The following is a 10,856-nucleotide window of genomic DNA, read 5'->3' on the forward strand; positions in this document are numbered from 1 at the left end:
TACAATACTATGTCTTTGATGATAAAATACTATGTCTTTGATGATAATATATTATGTCTTTGTGCTAGAACATTGTGTTCATTGGCGAGCGAGCGCAGCGAGCCATGGTTCACGCCGTGAACCACATAGGATTGCGTAGCAATTCTCGGGGGTTGGCGAGCGTTAGCGAGCAGGGGGCGGAGCCTCCTAGTAATACTATTAAAAAGATAAAATAAAAGGATATATTACTAAGAATAAAATAATTAAAAAAAAAATTTTTTTTTCTCTTTTGTCCACTTTAACTTCAGGTGAAAGCGTAGTAACAAAGACTTAAATCAGCAATTTTGTCTAATGAGAATTGTGTGCATCGTAAATGATTTATAACAAATTTATAGAAAATCGAGTTTTTATTTTTAAAAAAAATCCCAATTTTTAACATATTTTACATAGGAAGAAAACACGTAAAATCTATTTTGGTTGCACAAAAAGCAAGTTATATTTACATTATAATCAACAAACAAGGAATAAATCAGTTTTTATTTCTTACAGTCATCACTAGATAAAGCGACTAGTACAAAACGAACGGTTAGCGGTACATCTTGGATTTCCACGACTGCTATTTAAAACAACGCCAAGCTTGAATAATTTGCATTTAGTTTGTGGCCTCCATATCTAGCAGTTTATCATTGTCAATGTAAAAATCGAGCTGTATCCATTTGGCTTATTTCAAAAATCGCTTTTTACTTCAAAAAACTAGTGACACTTCTCTTTGATATAAAAATTGATTTAAAAAAAAATAAGTATACCACTTTTTAAAAAAAAATACTACGAAAAATACCACATCTCTAATTTTTAGTGAAACAATATTTGCCATACATATTATTGAAAATACTACGTATGGCAACCATGGTAAGAGTAGATTCCGGAGCTTGCGCAGTGAATTCTACTGTCCCCACCTTTGAAATAAATGGAATGATCCAGTCTCAATCAGATTTACTGGGAGATTCAGGGGCTAGTGATAAAAATGGCTGTTATTTTTGTATATTTTGAGAAGAAAAATACTTTGAACCTGTTACTGAAGACTGGATTCAATGTTCAGATTGCTTAGAATGGGCTCATGACGTGCAGTGCTTATTCCGGTTTTGACCGCTTCTTATGCAGTAACTGTGATGTTTAGGAATGTTTTTTTGTAGATTATTCTTTTATTCTGACATTAATTTCTGTGATTTTTGAAATATAATCATGTGTCCCATCTTGCCGGGGTAGCCCAGGCAAGATGGGACAATGTTCTATTTTTGTTTATGTTAAGTTATTATTACTCAACTTTATTATTTATTTATTTTCTGTATGAGATATGTAAGAGCAATGTTCCTACTATATGTTTACAATGTAAAATTGCTCTAGTTTACTATTTTTTAAACCAAGTTACCTTACGCGGTCCATCTTGCCCGGGCTTCCCCTATGTTATATTATTACGTAGAATAAATACGAATTAGTCTAGAAAGTTGAAGAGATTTATTGCACACCTTCAAAGTACAGGGAACAAAGTAACTGGGGTCTCGGCTTGAAACATACCACTCTTTTAGAGGAATAATAACGGAACAGGAAATGATATATTAGAACATTCCAGAAACTTCTAGAAGAAACATAAATAATAAATAAAAGCTTATTTTAGAGTTTTATATTTTCTTAGAGTTCTGAGGATCGAACACTGCATCTCTGTCTTTCCAGGACTCCGACCACGCTGACACGTCAATAGTTTGATACATTCTGTACCAACCGATTAATTTTATTCACTTAAAAAATAATTTCGCAGCATTTATAATCATGTTTACCCATGTTTTATTTTTTATGATTGCTTCACTCACAAAAAAAATTCCTATGTGATGTAAAATATTGACAGAGATTTTTCTTGACTCAGGGTATTGAATAATTTTTATAAAACGATATCTAATAATGATTGTCCCAAATATGAATTTTAATAATGTAGCTTTAAAATTATTTTTTTTTTATTGTTAATGTTTTATTTTCAAATGTTATTTGGCGTAAGATTATTTAATTTTATGAAGAAAGTCACCTAAAAATTTCTTTAACCAGATAATTTTAGCGTTTTTTACAACTCATTCCTTGTGAAATTTAATATATACTTAGCTTACATTTATTTAACTGACGTCTTATGTATTTTATGATTGCTTTATGTACCAAAAAATTCCGTTGTGATGGAAAGCTTTCTTGTCTCAATAGAGTATGAAAATAATGTTTTTTGTAAGATGTCTAATAATAATTGCTCTAAATTTATTTTTGAGATACGCTCTTTAAAAGTGCACTATTTAGAACCTTTTCATTATTTTATAGAATTTATGAAGAAATTAAATAATGGCTAGTTCATATTAAATATATATGTGTGTGTACTACACACATCTCTTTATTTTGAACAGAAAAAATGTACATTTAATTTTCTGCATTTTGGACATTTTCGGATAATTTTAATGCTTTTTTTGTAGTTCATTCCTTGAGAAATTTAATATATACTTAGCACACATTTATTTATTCGACGTCTTCCTTAGAATTTTATGACTGCTTCATGTACAAAGTACATTTCGTATTAATCGAAATTTTTCTTGAGTCAGTATGCTCTATAGAGTACATAAATATTTAATCAGAAATACCATATAATAACCCTCTTCAAATTTTTGCGAGAATCACCACAACAGCGAATTTCGAATAAAGGACAGAAAGCGAGGGAAAAAAAGAAAATCGATTTTATTTAGTAAAACACAAATTTAACAAAATTTTCTTATGAATTTATAAAACAAATGTTGATAATTTTTTATACCCATAGTAATTCTTGATTTTATTAAAATTTAATGAAAAAAATTATTATCTCAATGACAATGGCACATAAAAAAAGTATAAAATGCAGAAAGAATTTTATAGCCACTTGTTTTGTTTTAATTTAGTGAATTGTAATTTGTGTTCTTGTGGTCAGGATGTTGACAATGCAGAATATATTATATTTTATTGTAATTTATATTCAAGTCAAAAGAAAGCATAACAAGGATTTACAAATTTGTTGAACGCCCAAAGGTGTTGGGAGAATAATGCTTAAATTTTGAATTGTTTTAGCCAAAATATCGGCACTGACAATCCCGGGAATGCCGATATGTGAAGGTATCCAACAAAATTGATCCTACATTCTTTGTCTAGAAAACGGGAAACATAACTTCAAATTCTAAGAATTATGGATTTTTTCCCAATGCGATAAGATAAAAGTCAACAACACTAGATACGAGTCGGTATAAATTATCCACTTTTGATAAGTTACAGCTGAAATAAAATTAAGGGCTAGCAGATTAGCACAGCATTCGGCGGCAAAAACTGACGAGTCTTGATGCAATTTTTCAGATATATTAAAATTTTGGTTAACAACACCGCAACCAACATGATTGCCGTGTTTCGATCCATCTGCAAAAATAGGTTTAAAATCCATGTATTAATGACGATGTTAGAAAAAAAAAACAGTTGAGCTCATTTCAGATTTTGCAAAACTATTAAAATAATCTAAAATACAAACGTTAAAATCAATCCAAGGTGGGATTGTCCATGTGTTACTAAAAGCTCCAAAATTTAAAATGTTCAAGTCATTTAAAATATTGATGATTCGAATCCCGAATGAAGGGATATAAGATGGGCGTGAGAAAAAGTGAATGATGAATAGTGGATTTATGATGAATGTCGAAGACTCGATTTTATCTCATCTTAACTTAAATTTTAATTTTCCATTTATCTGTATATCATAGAACATCTTTCTTCGATCTACGTTAATGCCCACGTTTCCCGGAATCTAACCTAATATATCATAATTGCAGCACAATTCAAAATATAAATTCTATGTATCGTCGCTATGAAACTAAACCGTGGTAACTCGAAAAAGCAAGTTTCTCAGGAGATCGATTTCTAACTTTTCAGGAACTTCCACCGCAGGTTGACTCGAAGCTATGGCGACTATTGCAAAATAGTTATCATTAAAAAAACCCGTTTCTTTACGTTTTTCAATGAACCAGGCCTGATTCTTGTAGCATTTCTAATTTTGTCGTAATTTCGAAATAAGTTAAGGTACTTTGAGTTGCAACACTTTTCTCGAAAACTTTTATTAAAAGTGGAGAGTTATTTCCAAATACAACGATGTTCTTCAAAATATCCTCCCGAATATTACATATTTCATTTCAAATTTTGATATACAACAGTGTAGGAAAAAAATAGCTCTCCTGAAAAACTTGCTTTTTTGAGTTATCACGGTTTAGTTTCAAAGCGACGTTATCCCTTCCAAGGTTTTGTTGCAACTGGCACACTGCTACACTATTCCCTAAAACCAAGATGGCGAATCGCGCCAATGCGATAATGATTTATCTGCTCTCTAAATGAATTTTATGGAACTATGAAGGTAACACGTTGTTTCTCTAAAAGGAGGATTTTTTTTTACACAAAATGACCCAAATATCTCATTTTTCTATTTTTTTGAGTTACTACGGTTAAGTTTCAAAGCGACGATATGTGGAATAATAAAGTTAGTTTTTTTAAAAAATTTTTGCCAGAATTCCTTAGTGCGTTGATGGTTTTGTGGCTCATGTCGATCTCTATTATATGCAGCCAAAACTTATTTTATGAAGGAACTAAGTTCATATCTGACGGTCGCTATTCTGTGCCAAATCGCCTTTGATTTGCGCAACTTTCATAAGAGCCGTTGTTGATTTCATTGGTCGCCCGGACATGTCAGTGCTGTATTAGGTAACGTCATCCAGATATAGATCGCCTTTTATGACTGATGTAACTTAACAGGATATAGTGCAGAAGAATTACTTTCACTTACTGGTTTCATTGCACGCTTTTCTTTCTGGGTATAAAAATCCCTATTCATTATTGGGATGCTTACATCTTTCAAGAGACACTGTAACAGTTTATTTACGACAGATAATAGGTTAAGATTTTAAATAAAACATGTTTAAATTTTCCTCTCTCCATGGTGGTTGAGTTTAGAATTAATTATCATAGGGGGGTAGATGGAGGGGGAAATAATAGTGATAAAAAAAACCCGTATAGAACGCAAAAAAAGAGAATTAAATAAATATGATACCAGTTTCTTTTTCCTTCAAATTTGTGATGTTAAAAACCTTATAGATATTATGTTTTGTAAGTTTTCATATTTTACGCCTACTTTACCCTTTTTTTACACCTACAATTGCTTTTTTTCATCTACAACATTTGAAAAAATATTGATCGCGTCCACATAAATTTAATCTTTATCAACAATTTAGATTTATTAACTTTAGACTATATTGATTTTTCCACTTAAAAAACCATTTTCTATATTATTTAGGCACCACTCATTAAGAAATTTAAATCTATCAAAAATGTGTCATGAAAAAGAAACATTAATACAATGAACATCAATAATGAATCGATTTATTTCGACCTTTTATTGTTTCCATTATGAACGCATAAAATAACGAAAAAGAAGGATATTCGTAACTATAATTTCATATTCCTGTTATACGAACTTTTTCTAATAATTTTGAGTTCGCGATACCAACTTATTCCAAAGTACAAATAGATTTCATATTATATAAATTATAAAAGAGTTATTTATAATCCACAAAATACTTTATAAGATTATCATACTGATATAAAATGAAATTCAAAAACAGAGACTCAATTTCGAACTTCAAGCGTTATGTAAAACATAATTTTTCAAATTCCAACTTTCTAAATTACGTACTGTATCTGTTTGGTACACCAGGATTTCGACCGAAATCGGTAGCAAAAGTTAACGTTATTTTGCACACTTTCTTCATTCTATTGATAAATGCCGGTTTGTTATACAAAACTGCACAATGCTTTGAGCAATTAACATCACTCTGCCAAGATTTTCAGTGCAAAAAAGCTTATCTTTCTAGAATTTTATGGAGGATAAATATATGGGGAAGTTTGATATCATTGTATCTAAACAGATCACATATAAGAAAAGTTCTGGATAAATTTAAATTGTTAAACAAAAATTTTCAAAAACGACACAATAGGCTTTCAAACGTTTCATTAGCAGTTCTATTAATGATTAGTATTGTCGTGACAATACCTGTAATTTATGCTATTATTTACAAAAATATGGCGGATGCATGGATGTCTGAACTTTCATCCGGAAGAAACATTTCTCAGGGAAATCCAACAAAACAATTCATTGTCCTGGTATATTATTTAATTGTTAGATTACTCATTACTGTACTTCTCAGCTTGCATACTATCTATTATATAACGTGCTGCGTAACTCTAAAACATCTCTTAAAGATATGCCACGAATCTATCACAAACCATGAGTCTGTTCTTGAATTAATGCATCAGTATGGTAAAATTCAGAGCTTAGCAATCTCAGTAGAGACTGCTTTCAACGCGGCAGCATTTTTCATCACCTCTAGCCATTTTATAGAGCTTTTCCAGATGGTTGCAAAGGCATTGGGCTTCTGGTCCTTCGACGATTTGCAATTTTTTACAGAATCTTCAGTGTTTGCAAGTTTCCATTGTGTAGCGTTTTTTGTGACGATCTTCTATGCTGCCAAAGTTGGTGAAGAGGATAAGAATTTAAGAAATGAAATTAAAACTCTCTGCTACCAATTAGGTTTGTCAAAAAACACCCAAGATGAAAGTGTTAAATTGGATCGTTTCATCAATTCGAAAACTAACATTATAATGTCTGCTTGCAACATATTTCACTTTACGAGGAGCTCACTTTTTGCTTCAGTCGGTGTTTTAAGCACTTACAACCTTCTAGTTCTTCAGTTAAACACTAATGGAGCGAAATAAATTTACTACTCCTGTGTTAAACTCTGTGCCATTCAACTTTTATTTACATTACTTTAAAATTTACTAAATTATTGTCTTTACTTTACCAGTGAATTATTACTCTGATCTTTTTTCATTTGGACGAAAAAGGTTATTCTATAGAATGAGACGGACAGGGCATCTTTTAAGAATGAGTGCAGGTTGAACACCATTAAAGACCTTTAATGTCGTTTTTTTCTGCGGTAAAAGAACTGGAAGACCTATAAAAGGGATGAGAAGACTCAATCTGTCTGCAATCTAAGCCATGGATAAAGATTTAATCGTGCTCAAGACAAAAAACTGTATGTACGTTTCCGAAAAAAAGGCACGCTAGGAGAAACTTAAAAAATTAAAAACAAATATCCTGACATACATGTAGCATGAATTTGATACTAAGTTTAAGAAAAGAGAAATTTGTAACATATCTCGCTTTATGTTTAGAGAGAGGAAAAAACTTTTGAACGAAAAAAACGGAGAGCTGGAGAGAAAAAACCGGCAGCAGTATATAGGGCCAAGAATTCGGACTATGCCGGGGAATACATTTTGTCAATGTTTTATTAATTGTCCAAAAGCATAAGCGTTTTGATTGTGTTACGATCGATCATTATTTCAATCCTGCAAAATGCGTTATGATTTTGGTAGCTATAGTGCTAGAGATCAAACAAGCTAAAAGAGCTCATTACAATTTTTAACCGTATCCTGAACATAAAATTAGTTGGAGTGTCAGGCACAATTTACGGTCACAATATTCAAGTCCACATAGAGTACTCTCGATTATTTGATAAAACCTTTCAAGTTGCCAAACTATAGAAGTTGTTTAGAGCAATGGAATATTAAGCAAATCAAAAGGCCGACGTTTAGATGAGTTTTCAGAAAAGGGTAAATGTGGTATTGTACACCACATATATTAATATTTGTTTATAACATCAAAAATATTTTACTGCATACAACCTTGGCAAATTAATACACATATGTTAAATAATTGGCAATCAATATCATTGTTACTTTAATATAGTGCATTTTTATTAAATTAATAACTTCAATTCAAATTAATAGTTGTGATTTAATTACTACCTCTTTAATGTAATTTATGTAATCAATGTCGAATTATTAGTTTGTGTGTCAACTAAACTATTTGTTTTATCCGACTAAATATTAGGTTAATTTATTTTAAAGAATTGTTTATTATTTAACTAATTGTATATTCTTAGTTTAATTCTTATTAAGAAAAAGTAACAATATTCTTATTTCATTTCACAATTTTTTCACTGGCATTTCCTTGTTTGTTAATGGTTTCTTTTAATGTTGCCTCTATTTTGTCTTAAGAAAAATATCCTTTTCTTCTGGGAATAACTGTGTACTCTTTTGAGAATTCTTTCATTACTTGTTTAAAGCTATCTATAATTTAACTGTCAACAGCTCCCTCAATATTAACACCTGCTGTCCATCTCTGACCTTTAGGTAACTTTAATGTTTTCTCCGTAAAAACCAAAGATTCCAGAACATTATTTTTCGTCCTACTTCACAGGTTAGGCAAACATAATTTTGGCTTCAGTTTTACATTTTCTTGCCAAATTTGGCTTATTTAAATTCAATCTTAAACACTCATTGGATACACAGTTGTTTTCCTAAGCCAACATAAACGAAAGGTTGTACGATGTCATAGCGATACTTTCTGTAAATTTTTTCGTCACTCAATATATGTCTCTTTCTTGTAAGCTGATGCGTTGTTAGCGTAATGTTCTTCACAATGCAGCTTGTTTTCTTTCATTGTAAATGTTCTTCAGTGATTACTTAATGTCTTTCATTTGTGGTAATATGAGTGAGTAATGAATTTCTTTACCTTAAGTATGAATTGCTTTCAAGCTGATGTGTTCTGCCGGCACTTGCTGTGTTTTCTACACTTAACTTCATGCTTAATAGTTCTAAATTCTAATGCCATTTTATGTCTAACCTCTTTGCGATAAACTTTTAATACCCACACTATAAAATAGGGTGCCGTTCGGAGCAAAAACATCGTTAATGAAATTTACTTCCATTGCAAATTGCATTTTCTTTATTAATTTACATAAAATTAACGTTATTAATTTATTAGTGTATTTACTTATTTAATGAGCTTTAATTTTGAGGTCGATTATCATTAATGACGGTGATGAATTAAACTGTGCATGTTTCCCAAATTTATTTTGATGATATATTTTATTTTAGTAGTTACATGATATATATTTTCATTCTTAAATTACTATAATCATGCCTCGTAGTCAACCAGATCCTAATAATGAGGTAATAAACATACCTCAGGATAAAGAAATTGTAATATTGATCCTTACTAAGGGGGTTCCGGTTCACGGAACTGGTTCTCTCAACTATAAGAATTAAAAGTTTTAAAGGCTGGATCTGAACAGACAGCCTTATTTATTTATTTATTTTTTAACTAAAGGGTTCAGGACAGCAATTTTCACGTTATGTTAGTATTAGTTATGTGCTTATGTTAGCTCTTTGTACCAAAAATAAATTATAAGTCGGCATGTCTAATTCAGGGGCTCTAGTTTGCTCCAATATTGCTTGATAGGTCAACTCTCATAATATAGGAGCCTTACGTTAATGCAGCTTAAAATATAAAATGCTTATTAAAATTTTATTTTCATAAAATACATAAAGGAAATAAAACCGTCAATAACGAGACGAATATATTTAAAAGTCAATAAAATCCAATAAAAGGAGTAATTATATAAAATACAAGAAATAGGTAAAACGGTGCATGTATAATAAATAAGAGTGAATAAAATCAGATAAAACCAGCTATATACAATATAAAATACCAATAGCTAGCAGAAATGTGAAAATGTTAGGATGATGGATTTCACATAGCAAATCCTTCATACATAAAATAGAGCTATTAAAAAAGGTAATACGATGCTGGTTGAAATAGATACAAATGGTTAAAATGCGATGAAGCGTAAGTAAAACGTTAATTAGCGTCGCATTTGGGAGGAGGTTCTCCGAACAACAGATGGAGATGGGTGAGTCGAGTGTGTCCGATTATGAGACGAGTAAGCTTTCCATCTGCTTTACGTCGACGCAATACAGGTAAAAGATCGAGAATAGATTTTATATTATATAGTTTATTTTGAGTTTGAAGATTCCCAATGTTGTTGCCAAAGGGATACGATAATCTGCCGAATATGTAATTTAATATCTGAGAACGGTGCAGAAATTGTTAAGGCTGTAGTGGCAGCTCGTGCTGCAGAATCAGCAAATTCATATCCTGGTATACCGACATGACTCGGTACCCAACAAAATAAAATGTTAAATCCTTTCTTGTGAAGAATGATTAACAGATGCGTGATGTCACTGTAAATCACAATTCAAATGACTCTGTCGCAAGTGTATAAACAACTGAAATTCAAGCTCTCAGAGAGTATTGCTTTTGTATCGCAATTATCATCTCTGTTTAATCTTTTTTTAAATTCTTGAGCCCTTTATAGAGCTGATGGAATATGCACTTTAAAAAAATAACCAAATAATGACCTGCAGAGAGTCAACAGCAATAACTCTCTAAGAGTTTCAATTAGTCAATTTCACACCAAAAACGGGCACACCATGTCCAATTGCTTTCAATATCAAAGGTTGAATTCAACAAATAATTTACAAATTGATACAAACAAAAATATCTATTCCAGCAGTAATTGTTTGAGAACTTATAAAAATTATACGCGTCCTTTAAAAAAATTGGGACTACAATCTGGGGACCTCCCCAGTGTAAACAATCCCCAGTTTCAGATAGACCTAAGGATCATTTAAAAACATTTATGTCAGATGGTGTTACCAAAATAATTAATTTTGTAAATTATAGAACTCAGGGCTAAAGAGAATAGAAGGGCTAGTTCACTCCGCTCTTAAAGCTGAAGCTACGATTTCCCTCCTCATGACGTCACTGTGTCCAAAGATCTCGGAGATCGCAAGTAAAGATATTATAACTTTGCATTTTTCTCTTTGTAAAA

Source organism: Parasteatoda tepidariorum, chromosome 10 (assembly GCF_043381705.1).
Source record: "Parasteatoda tepidariorum isolate YZ-2023 chromosome 10, CAS_Ptep_4.0, whole genome shotgun sequence".
Lineage (NCBI taxonomy): Eukaryota > Metazoa > Arthropoda > Arachnida > Araneae > Theridiidae > Parasteatoda > Parasteatoda tepidariorum.